This window comes from Drosophila navojoa, chromosome 4, assembly GCF_054131105.1.
Source record: "Drosophila navojoa isolate 15081-1374.11 chromosome 4, UAZ_NAV_1.0, whole genome shotgun sequence".
NCBI classification, from domain to species: Eukaryota; Metazoa; Arthropoda; class Insecta; order Diptera; family Drosophilidae; genus Drosophila; species Drosophila navojoa.
The window spans coordinates 6,026,637-6,039,124 of NC_142892.1; the positions used below are offsets into that span (position 1 = coordinate 6,026,637).

Consider the following 12,488-nt stretch of genomic DNA (forward strand, 5'->3'; position numbering starts at 1 on the left):
TGGAGACCGCAGTTGCCGGTTTAGCCCGGTTACCGTTACACGTTTGCTTTTTAATCCCCGTTTGCATTTGATTGTATGCAGCTTGGCACAAAAAAGTAATTTACTTTCAATGTGTGTGAGTGTGTGTGTGTGTGCGTGTGTGTGTTTAATTTGCAGCATGTCAAAAAAGCCGACCACACATGTAACACTCTCTCTCTCTCTCTCTATGTGTGTGTGTGTGTGTGTGTGTGTGTGTCTTTGTATGCATATAATTATTGCATTTGTGGCACGTTCCTAGACAGAAAACGAAACAGCACTGAATAGCTCGACGGTCGAGTATTTGTTTTGCAGCTGGCAAATGGAACGATTCCCTTGCCTCCGCACCCCTCTCTCTTTCATTATATTTTGCTGCTGCTTTGCAGTAAGTATTTTTTAATGATACATAAACTAAAAAGATACACATACATACAATTGTCCCAGTGTGTGTGTGTGTGTGTGTGTGTCAGTTGGCAACTCGTCTAAATTATTTACACATCCGTTTTGCATTTGCACTGTTTGCTTTTCCACGCATGCCCTGCACTTCAAGCATTTCCCATTTTGCATTTTTCCCATTGTTTCGTTGTTGTTGTTGTTGTCGTTGTTGTGGTTGTTGTTGCATTGTTTCCTCATTTGCAGCTCAACACTTTCTGTGTCATTGTGGTGTCTGCATTGTGGCAGCAACAACCGCCGCTGGCTCTAGCCTCGTTTTCCGTTCACCAGCTTTTGTGCCACTGCCACATAATGAATGCAATTTTTTAGCACCCCGTTGTATTTTCTTTCCTTTCTTCTCCCCTCTATATATATTTCATGTGGACTTGGATTACAAGGCACACACAAATACATGCACATATATTTATAAGCTACAAACTGAAATCAAACTATGCTAATTTTTACAAACGTTGCTTAGAGTAGGATGAGCTTGGGAAGCACATTAAAGCTTTTAGTTTGGCAGATCTTAATAAAGTATTGAAGTCTTGAAAAAGACTTAAGTGTACGAGTATTCTGTAGGCTTGACATCTGGAAAAGCGCATTAGAAAGCTGTTTAGACTCTGACAAATAACTTGATCAAAACTGGTTGTTCGCTAAATCTTTAAGCATTTTGCTTTATGATCCATCAAAGCACACTTAAACTTTCAATGCTTAATCGATTAATCAAGCTTTCCTTTGCAGCTAATAAGCGCTGCTTAGCTTAGCTCTATCTCTCTCTTTCTATGCTGTTCAATTGAGTTGAGGTTATTAGGAAATTTGTGTATGTATTGATCATCAACTATTTTTGCCTTATGTATTGCCATATATCTTTTTTTACTTCCCTCTCTCTCTCTCTCTCTCTCTCTCCCTCTCTCTCTCTCTCTCTCTTACATTTCCAACTCTTGGCATGCAAAATAATTGCTGCATTCCTGTTGGACACCTGCAGATTGAGATTATGCTATGCCGACGAGTGCTCGACTAATTAAAATCGCAGAGGCCAGCCACTAAACACTAGCCAAAGACAAAGATACGCCTCTGTGGTGGCTTAAATAATTAGATGTTGGCCGGAAACGGGCCGCCCAAAGATTTGTAGCACACTTTAGGCTAACAAATTATTTTCGCTGTCGTATTTCGAGTCTCGCTGTTGCGGTTAGTTGTTGATAAGAAAAAAACAAAAACAACGAATAAACAAATGCGTCCGACTGGCAATTGTTACGTTAGGCGCACAAACTAACACCAAAGCGGGACAAAGCAGACAATGGCTTTAATTTAACTGTCGGAAGTGAAGCACAATGCAAAATACGAGTTGAACTTACAAGCAATTTGCCTTATGCATTGCTCGCCGTGCAGCCCACAGTGGAACCACGCCCAACACACACACACACACAGCGATACATATAAACATACTATAAATCCTGCAAGCCGACAAAAACGTGGCGCAGTTTCTGCACCGAATCCGAATCCAAATCCTGCACGCACAGCCAGAGGACGGTGGGCGGAGGGCGGAGGGCGGAGTGGTGCTGGCTTGGGTGGGTCAGGATTTTGACTGCTGCTGCTGTTGAGTTGCTCCTTGTTGTTTTTTCCGCTGACTTTTGCTTTGGTATGTTCATTATTTTTATCTTTCGCAATGAATGCGAAACTACGAAACGAAACGAAACGAAACGAATCCAACAACAACAACAACAACAGCTGCAGCAAAGACGGCGCTCATGGATGGAGGCGTAGAGGCGTGGCATGCCAAGCTAGCACACAAATATGCAAAACAGTTAAAGGATTCATGGCGCTCAAATCTAGGCGTAAAGTGTGAATAACGCGTAGCAATGTGAATGAGCTGACGGCGCTTTGAGGCCCAGTCTTCAGTCTTCAGTCAGCTGTGGGGGATGTGGGCTCTGAGTTCTTGGGGTCCGGGAATGCAATCAGCGGAATTGTAATTTAGCGTAAAAGGAAGTTGCGGCAACGCAAATTGAGGTTTTTGCAGTTTGCTGCGCTGCCAAACAAAAAGCAGCCTGCAAGTAAACAACTTCCGTTAGATAATGGCAAATGCCAGACGGCCAAAGCCAAGCTGGCCTCACGCTTTGCCACGCTTTTACTCATTTCGCTTTCCCCGATTCCCCCCTGCTCCCTTTCTTTTACTTTTTTATTTGCCTGCCAGCCAGACACGTCATGTTAAATGCGCTGCAAAATTGCATTAAATACGCACGCTTGTCACTTTTTGATAAGGGAATTAAATTTTGCGGTTTAACGCTGCCGGCACACACAAGACCCTAGCCACCCACTTTCACTATCTCGCTCTCTCTCTCTCACTCTCTCTTTCTCTTTCTCTTGGCTGACTGCTGCAGCTGGCGGGTATATTGGCCGTGTTTATGCCGCACGCTGTCAACGCTGTAAACCAAACTGAGACGTCGCTGTCAACGGCATCCCCTTGATTATAGCCGCTTATTGAATTTGCGCTGTATGCGATCTAAAAACAAAACGGCAACAGTCGTGCCACAGTTTGGGGCGTTGTCAAACCATGGACGGCTTCATAACCTAATAAGTAAATCTCTTAAATAGCTTTGGACTTGATTTGTGCTTAGCTAACTTAGCTGTGCTGCTATATGTATATCCATCTCTGTCTAAGACTGTTTCTTAATTAATTCAAGTAGTACACTTAATCAGGATATTTATTTTTTAATGATTTGTTATTAATATTATTCAATTGTTATTTAGTTAACGGCTTGTTTTATATTTTGAAAATTTTCTTAAAAATTATTAAAATATTTTCTCTATTTCCTTGATTTTTTTTTTCTTATAATGGCCTTTAGGTATTTCTATCAGGCTTTTACTTTAAGTATTTAGTCTGTCTCGATTTCTGGTCATTCCACTCCATACTCATTTTCAATGGATCAATAGGCTAGCTCTAGCCTGGCAACACTGTTTAGAATCTGCTCGCCTTATATATGCCATGAATGGGCAGCACTTTTATGGCAGTGCTGCCCGCCAATGCACAAAGCTATTCCATTCAATCAACCGAGAAACGTTGCAGCTAAATTCAATAAAAATGGTTTTTCCTTTTGGGCATTTTGCAGTTGCATTTTCCGCGTTTTACCTAGTTTTTGTTTTTTTGTTAAATAGAAACGCAATTGCGCAGCTGGAGGTGCATAATTACCGCTATAAAGAGAAACCGCATAGTGGCTCTTCTAAGTGGGCCATAAAACAAACTTTTTACACACAAAAGTTTTGTAGGCCCGCAGAATAAATGTGCAAAAGGCACGCACCAGAATGTGAGGAAGGATAATGCGGACGAGTGTGTCTGTGAGTGTCTGTGTGTGTGTGTGTGTGTAGGTCCTTAAGGCGTAGGGTTTTGTGGGGCACAAGGCGTTGCTGCAGTGCGCCAAAGTTTAATGAAAATTTGATTAATTTGATTTGATTAATTGGCCAGCGCTCATAAATCATTAATAAACATGCAGCATATTATTGGTGGCATCGAGCCACATTAACTGGAGCCTAAGCTTGCGAAGAACGCGCCCCACACACACACACACACACACCAGGCTTGACAAATGGCATTCTGGGTGGCAGAACGTGCCGTGCTGGGAACGTGGCGGAAGGGGAGCTAAATATTTTCGTAATTACATTTCCACGTAGAGTAATTAATTTTGTCTCGCTTTGCTTGCGTCTTGCCGCTCGCTGCCGTTGATATTTGCCATTATATGTTGCATACTTTTGTGCGCTTTTTCTGCTGTCGTTAAATGTCACCAAGCTCTGGATTAGTTGCAGCCCGCACACACTCGCATTATTCTTATTATTATTATTATTATATTTTATTATTTGATGAGCGCTTTAACATGTTTGGGTCACAATTTTCATATAATTTTCTTAAGCCAAATCTGTTTTATTGCTCGACCTTCTGTGCACCCCTAGGGAACACACACACCCACGCTTAGGCATGCTCAGCCGCACGTAGAGCTGCAGCCATTAAAAACCTTTTGCTGGCTACTTAAGTCCTTTGTCGCAGCTAGTCCCCCCCCAGAAAATATTGTGGCATAAATTATGCAGCCAGGTGACCATAAAACTGACTCACACGACCTGTCAAATGTCAACGTGGCGTATGTGTAATTAAGCTTATACGATTTTGTAAAGGAAAAGCAAGGCAGAGAGGGTGTGGTGCTTGGCTACGGCTTGCAAGACAATTTCATTTAAAATTAATGACAGTTTTTGTGCCTAGGTGAAGTCAAATCGACAGTTTCTTTTTAAAGAATTTTCCCAGTGAACTGTTTTAGTGTATAAGCCCGTTGATTGAATGATGTCAGCTGTGATCGAAATGCAGTTGAATGTTTCTCTCTAGTTAATGCAATCCTTTATTTTTTTGTGACTCTAGCAGCCCAAGTCTATATAAATTCTCGCTTCTCTAAGAGCTGCAGCTCATTAAATATCATTTCTGGCTGCATATATTTTGTAATTTGTATTATTTGTGTTAGATACGAGTCTTCTTCTTTTTTTTTTGTATGCCTCAGAGACGCAGACGCTGTTGTCACATGTGCGACAACATAATTTGTTGTTAATGTACTCGGATCTCGAAACTCGGGAGCCGTTGCTCGTCCAGCAGCTGACTCACACACACACGCACGCACACATGGACAGTTTGATGACATTTTTAAAGTCCAGTCCGACACATAATTAACCCAATTAGAATGCGCGTATGTGTGTGTGTGTGTGTGTGTGTGTGTGTGTCAACGCTAAGCTAAATTTATGTGAATTTTTAATTATGTCGGAGCTAGCAAAGAAAGGCATCCCATGCTGGCTGGCCGCAAACCAAACAACAACAGAGCACACACACACACAACAGACTAGGAGCAGTTGAACCTGCTCGGCAGCTGGGTTAAATGAAAAACGTAGTAAACTGTGCGGCAAAACACCTGAGGATTCACCATGGCTACCAAAGCGACCAACAATGAGTGGCCAAGTGGCTACTGTTCCAGCTCCAACTCCAGCTCCAACTCCATCTCCAGCTCGTTCGGCTCCTTTGGCTGCTCTGCTGCTTGTTTGGGGGGCTTGGGCCTGGCAGCTTTTGCCATTTCCGGGCGTGCCTTTTGTTGGCACGTTTACCTTGGCCATTGTTGCTGCTGTGGCTGCTGCTTGTTGGTTTAACTGCACTGTGACTTTTTCCATCTGTGTTTGTGTGTGTGTGTGTGAGTGTGCTTGCTGCAGCCGCAAATAGAAAGCAATGCCTGCTGCGAGCGAGGCTGTGGCAAAAGTTTTAAGCAAAATGTTGCCAAGTGTTTAACATTTTGTACGGTGTCAGTTGCTTCCTCTACACGGGTGTGTGTGTGTGTGTGTGTGTGTGTGTGTGTGTGTGTGTGTGTGTGCGGGCACCTGAGGGACACAGACACCTGCAAATGAACTTGCCCTGGTAGGCTAAGCGTGCGGATAAATGTAAATTAAACAATGTTCAAGGGCCACAGCCACTGGCTGGCCGGGGCGACCAGTGTGCCCAGCCAGATGGCACACGTTTTAACTGGCGTTGATTTCTGACACACCCAAGTGGCCATACGAGTGTGTGTGTGTGTACTTGTGTTTGGGAATAACTATTGCGAGGTCTGCTTTCGATATTGGACATGTTAAAGTAGTTGTATACGATATATACCTAGCTCTGCTTTAAGCTTTTCAGTTGACTGAATTTTGCTTTTGTTTTTAATTTAATTTTAGCTTGATTTTGATGTTTCACTTATATGTCTAATTTGGTTTGATTTAACTAAACTAATATTTATAATATTAATAAAAAACCTTAAAATTAAAAAAATTAAATATTTTAATATTAATTTTGTCATGTTTTTTAATTTAATTAACTTTGGTTAATTTGTAGCTTTAAGCTTATATAAAGTTTCGAGAAGTTGTTATGTAATGCTTTAGGTTTTAATCTACTTTTGAGTTCTTAATTCATATATGTAGACATACAAAAAATAAATACTTAAGTAATCTCTGACTATAAATGCATAAATTTAAATCTAGTAAAAACTTTACTAAGCTTTAGGCATTTTTTTTCAACTTTCAAGTGATAAAATTGATCTTGAATGTGCTTTCAGCCAGCATTAGGCTGTTATTTAAATTCATTTATATAGAATCAATATCTTTAAGTTATTACTCCGAGCTTTTTGTTACTCAAGTTACCAAATTTATAATATTACATATAAAATAAAAACTTGAATTGCGGCTTCAATGTGAAACCCGAATTGCCTTTGATTTATGACTTAACTTGAATATATTAAGGTACATATCATTCATATTATTTGTAAATTGTTATTCAATGCTTGAGTTTTGTGACAGCCCTCGCCCGCTTTTGATGGCAACTTTTTAATAATGTATGGCGACCCGTTCAATTTAGTTAGGTCCGTCGACGAATATGTTCATATTTTGGGGCGTTGATTTTGATTGCGAATTGTTGTCTGTTCATTTATGGAATTTCATTAGCAACTCGACTCTGGACTCCTGACTGTGTCCAGCTTAAAGCGAGTGTCGAGGATGTGCTCGCATGTGTAAGCCAAATTAAAAGCAGTCCAAGCAGACAATGATATAAAAATTTATGAGCCACATTTCGTTTTATTTTCTTTTCTCATTTTTGCAACAAAAGTCAAAGGACAGCTAAGGCATTTATGGGTGCAGGACATACCACGAACAGGAGACAGTTAAGGGGGTGCTCGCTATCTCTCTCTCTCTCGCTCTCGCTCTTGCTTATTCTCGTTTTAGTTCAAGGATAATCAGTCAACATCGCGTGCCGCTAAAATTTCAAGGAGTGTGTGTGATTTTTATCATGCAAACAGCCGGAAAATGAACTAAAAAAGTGCTAAATGAGTAAGGTAAATGAAATTACCTGAACGAACACACCTCAAAATTGGACACACACACTCAGAGAGCGAGGGAGAGGGAGAGCCAGCGTGTGTCCAGCTGTGCGTGTGTGTGTGTGTTTGTATTTCCGCTTTGCCTTTGACAGCGTTGCGTGTGTGCGAGTGTGCAAAGTTTTATTAAAGAGCGGAAATTACAAATTTGTCCGCTGCTAATGGATTTCCATTTCAATTTGCACGGCTTTCGACTCGAGCGCATTTTCAACACTTTAAAAGTGTTTTCGCCACGTTGATTAGCTCACCAAAAATTTATGCAGCCTCAAAAATGTAGACAGAAAATTTCAGTTTTCTTCTTCTTCATTTTCTTTTCTTTTTTTTTTATTCGGCATTTGTTGTTGCCGTCGGTCGTCGGTTGTCCTTGCCACAAAACGCTAACGACTACAAAATTGCAAGAAAATTACCCGTTAATGTCCAACATTTATGGCCGCGACTGGAAGACGCTGTGGCAAAAGCCAGACATGGGCACCAACGGTATTCTAGCCAAAAAATACTTATAGATACAAACATATACACACATATATATATATATATATATATATATGTATATGTGTGTATATAACGAAAGGCAAAACTATTATGGCCCTTGTGCTTATTACTTGCTGACATGCAAACACTTGCGCTCTCCTTCTGGCCAAATTCTGCCTCCGTCTCTTTTCAACAGCTGTCCGCGCTGATGCCAAGGACAAGGACATGGCGAACTGACTTTAATGTGCGTGGGTGATATATTGTATATTGGTAACTGTGTTGGGCTTTAAGCCCACCTGCCATTTAATATTTAAGTTATTTTGGCATTTAATTTCGAGCCACGCACACACATTTACCATAATAAATAATAACATGACACATATCAGCCTCAATTTATAAGCACAAATCGAAAAAGTAAATAAAATTGCTTTTCAGCGACGGCCAAAATATCAACTCAGAAACTTAGCGAACCTGACACACATGTCGAGCAGTCATTAATAATGTAGCTGGATGCCACATTCAAGTGGCTCACAATGAAAATCGACAGTCCAACCACAGTCCAACCCCGCCACCTCAAAGCCGAAGGGTGGCTGAACGAACCTCTTGTGAGCAAGCGGAATGTCAAACGTGCCGCTTGCCACTGTCAAAGTAAATTTATGCACCCACCACGCTCCGTGTGGTTCGGTGGTTGGGTGGTTCGCCTGTCGGCAATACGAAATTCCAGTCAAACTAAAAGTATTTTCTAGTTGCGCCCAATGTCTGCTTTGCTGTCTGCAACTAATTTCAATATCATCAAAAATTAATTTCACTAATTCGATTAGAGGCCACATTTTCCCCCACAAACAAACAGATATATTAAAGCTGCACCACTCAGGCTGCGTGTGTGCTGATGCTCTTCCTCTTCCTTCTTCTCTGCATTCATTAATTTAAGTCAGCTCCCATTCTAGCTCTGACTTGGTCCACTACGATGTGGCAATGGCGTGTGCCTTACGCTCAACTGTCGATAATATATGGACATTAGCTTCATGATGGCTCGCAAGACCGTTTTTAGGCAAGGAGCTAATTGCCTAAATGTTGCCACTTAAGGCGATCTTAAGCTCCAGGAAAACAAAGTACAGTATGTGAGGCATGACTGGATTGGCAATCAATAAGTCATCATCATATATACTAAAACTATATATTTCCAAAAGTGCGACTGTTTTAATTTACATTTCAAAATTGATTTGGTTTCAGGTATGGCGCAGGCCATGAAGTTGTTTAATGTATATATATTTGCAATATCTCTCTCTATCTCTCTCTTCCTCTTTTCTTTGTTTCTCACTCGTAATCTCTCTCTCTCTTCGTTGCTCTCTCCCTACTTATTTTTATTTATATTCTCCCTCTATCTCCATCTCTAGAGTTATTCCCATTTCTATTTCTTTCCCTCTTTCTCTCCCTTTCTTTTTCACATTCGCCCTCCATTCACTATCGCTCTTCCTCTGCGTTTCTCTCGCTTTCCACCCCACACTCTCTACTCGGTTTCTCCATCTAACTCCACATCTCCCGCTATCTATATATACAATAAATATCTTTCTCTCTGACTCTCTCCGTTTATATATCTCTCTCTCTCTCTCGCTCTCCTCCTCTTTGTTTTCCTCTCTCTCTCTCTCTCTCTCTTTCTCTTTCTCTATCTCATTTCCTTCATATTTCGCTCATCTCTCATATAGCTCTCGCCCTTTCTCTTTCCTTTTGCCTCACCTTCTTTCTTTAACATTTTGCCATCCAACCTCAATCAGCCTTAAAAGCCATCCGCCTCCCCATGCCCACAGCTCCTCAGCTGACTGAGCATTTAATTAGGTTTCAGGAATAAACTCCATCTTAAAAAATATATCAAATAAAAATGACAAACCTTAATAGCGCATTACACACAACATTTGCGTTTTCATTTAAGGGGAAGGCGAAAAAACATGCTCATGCAAATGAAATCCGAGGAAAAAGACGTGCTACCTGCTCCTCTTCCACAGCATCAACTGGGGGTTTTCTTTATATTTAATTTGGCTTTATGGGTGCAGCCGCGCCTTATTTCATTTCAAGCAAACAAAGAGCAAAGCCAAATAAAAAGAAATGCTTTGGACCCATATGTGAGTGTGTGTGTGTGTGTGTGTGTGTGTGTGTGTGTGTGTGTGAAAAGGCATTTGTAAAAAGCCAAATGGAAGCCAAACATATTCACATCAAGCGCCAAAAGTCACGAGTGAAGTGGAGGGGTGGGCTATGAGTCGCGGGTAACTTCAATCCCCGACCCAATTCTCAGACCCTGCTCTGCTCTGCTCTGCGAGCCAAACGTGCGCTTGGCTTACACTAATTGTCTTTGCTGTGCGTGCGTGCGAGCTGTGAGGGTGTCTCCCTGTGTGTGTGTGTGGGTGGGTGTATGTGTGCGTGCATATACATATGTATTTACAGGATGTTTAGCTACGCGTGTGCGCCAGTTGCCTTTTATGGTCACTCTAAATAGCAGCCTCCAAAGCAAATGTGAATTCCTCACCTGCAGCCTTAGACTACATACATACATTCATATTTGTATATTCTGTGCATATTGTTGCACACCTGGGCAATTATGCACACTATTTATAAGGCGAATGCAGTCTCATAATACGCTTAATGATCAAAAATACATTTTAATAAAGGCGCAGCGGCAACAGCTCGCGCCTTCGCTATGTCAGACACTTCCGTTCGCTTGACTCAGCAGAAAAACCAGCAAGAAAACAAGAAAAACAAAAAATATAATAAATAATAAAAATGTCTATGAGTATATTAAAAGATATACGATATGCATGGATACATGTACATACATGTGTATGTAGAGACTTATGCATGTAAGTATGTGTGTTTGCATGCATATTCGAATTTATTTACGCCTGCACTTAGCGCACGTCTATCAAATATCTCCAGCTGTGAGAGACGCCGCAGGATTCGGTTGATGGTTCGTCGTTGGTTGGTTGGTTGTATTGTCATAGTGGGTGCCAATTAAGAGTCGCCAAGGCTGCAATGCTACAGTGGTAATAAGGCAGCACGGCAGGGTAACAAGTCACTCAGTTAGTCAGGGTGCGCAGCGTGTGGGCGCTCGCATGCCAAACTAAATTAATTGCAGTCCTTTGGCCCAGGGACCTGCCGACTCCGCACACTCGTGCAGCTGATGTGCAAATTAACATTACAATAGCAATAAGAATGAGTGCTGCTGCTCTATGGCTAAAACTAGCCAAGATTAATCGGCCTGATTAACCACACGCAGTCCCCACTGTATGTATGTATGGATATGTATCTTTATATACGCAAATATGTATGTGTATACATGTATTTTATATATGTACATACATATGTATGTATTTAATTCGACTCAAGTCGCCTTTAAGCAATTATTTTGAATGACTCTTCTAAGTGATATTTCCATTGAGTTTGTATGTATGTATGTATGTATATGTCTACATACATACATACATTCATATCTACACTTTCTGCCTGAGTCTTTTTTATTGTGTGAGTGAAAGACACTTATTTGCAGATATCGAAAAAGTGTCAACACTCATTTGCGACTCTGACAGTATTTATTTTAGTATTTATTTTTTCATTTTTGATATTTTGTCCGTAAATATATTTAAGCTCACGCTTTCGTCTATCGATCAGCTGTCCAAATTAAAATTCTTGAAAACCCTATGCTCTGAGCTTGAAGATGAGAGTTGCATTGGTCCTTTGACCGATCTAACTGAACTTGAGTATCTTACTCTATGGATGCATACTAAAAAAACTTCTGAACAGCTATGTGTGTATATCCAAACATTGTCAGATTTTGCAAAAAGCTAAAGTACCTCTCTATAAAGCGTAAAGATCAATAAAGCTATGGAAGTATTGCGGACTGTGCGGCAAATTAATAAGTATAGGCCCATAAAATTATATTGCCGGAGAGTGGTAAGCTTATCCATAAAATAATTTGTTTTCAAATTATAATTATTGTTTTCTTTAGTTAAGGACATACCGGATTATTACTTGCTCTTGACAAGGCCTTCATTGTTTCTATAAATATATCGAGTTTAAGTATATAGTATATACATACATCAACTCAACTATGTGCACGATGAGCTCAGATGCCTAGATCGCTTGACAAATCTAGCTGTAATTAAGGGGCTCTATATAAGATTGAAATTCATCATATGTTATTAACTTTACTTTTTGATAATAAATATATCTGTAATATCTGAAGTATTTTTCAAAATAAATATTTTGTTTTCCATACTAGTGAATATCATAGAGTACATCAAATTGTATACCTCATAATTGTAAAAAGTAAGTCTTTGAAATACCGTGCATATTCCTCTGTTGAAATGATATATGGGCTAGCAAAGAACCCAGTCATGCTCTCGACATAAATCTGCTCAAAATAATGAAGCATTAAAAATGACAAACAAGGCAAACGCCGGAGCAGGGGCAGAGGCAGAGTCAGTACACAGACAGTTTTCGTTTTTAATCTGTGACGTCACGCACTCGACAAAAACTATAAACGAATTTGAATGCTCTTTGTTAGCTCGTAATGAACTGCTAAAGTAAGTACGCCTCTGTTTTCTCAAAGATCTCTCAACCTACACCTGAGCTACATTTATTTTATTTTGTTTTTTTTCTGATGCC

The 12,488-nt window shown here is 40.4% G+C and overlaps 1 protein-coding gene and 1 long non-coding RNA gene across 2 annotated transcripts in view; both read left to right on the forward strand.

The window, feature by feature from the left end:
- smid (nuclear valosin-containing protein-like smid) overlaps nucleotides 1-12,488 on the forward strand; it is a 76,243-nt gene that overhangs the window by 35,002 nt on the left and 28,753 nt on the right. The gene's annotated exons all lie outside the window — the stretch shown is intronic.
- On the forward strand, nucleotides 11,719-12,106 carry LOC115562300 (uncharacterized). Its single transcript, XR_003980116.2, has 2 exons — nucleotides 11,719-11,774; nucleotides 11,835-12,106. It is a non-coding gene; the product is annotated as an uncharacterized LOC115562300 (long non-coding RNA).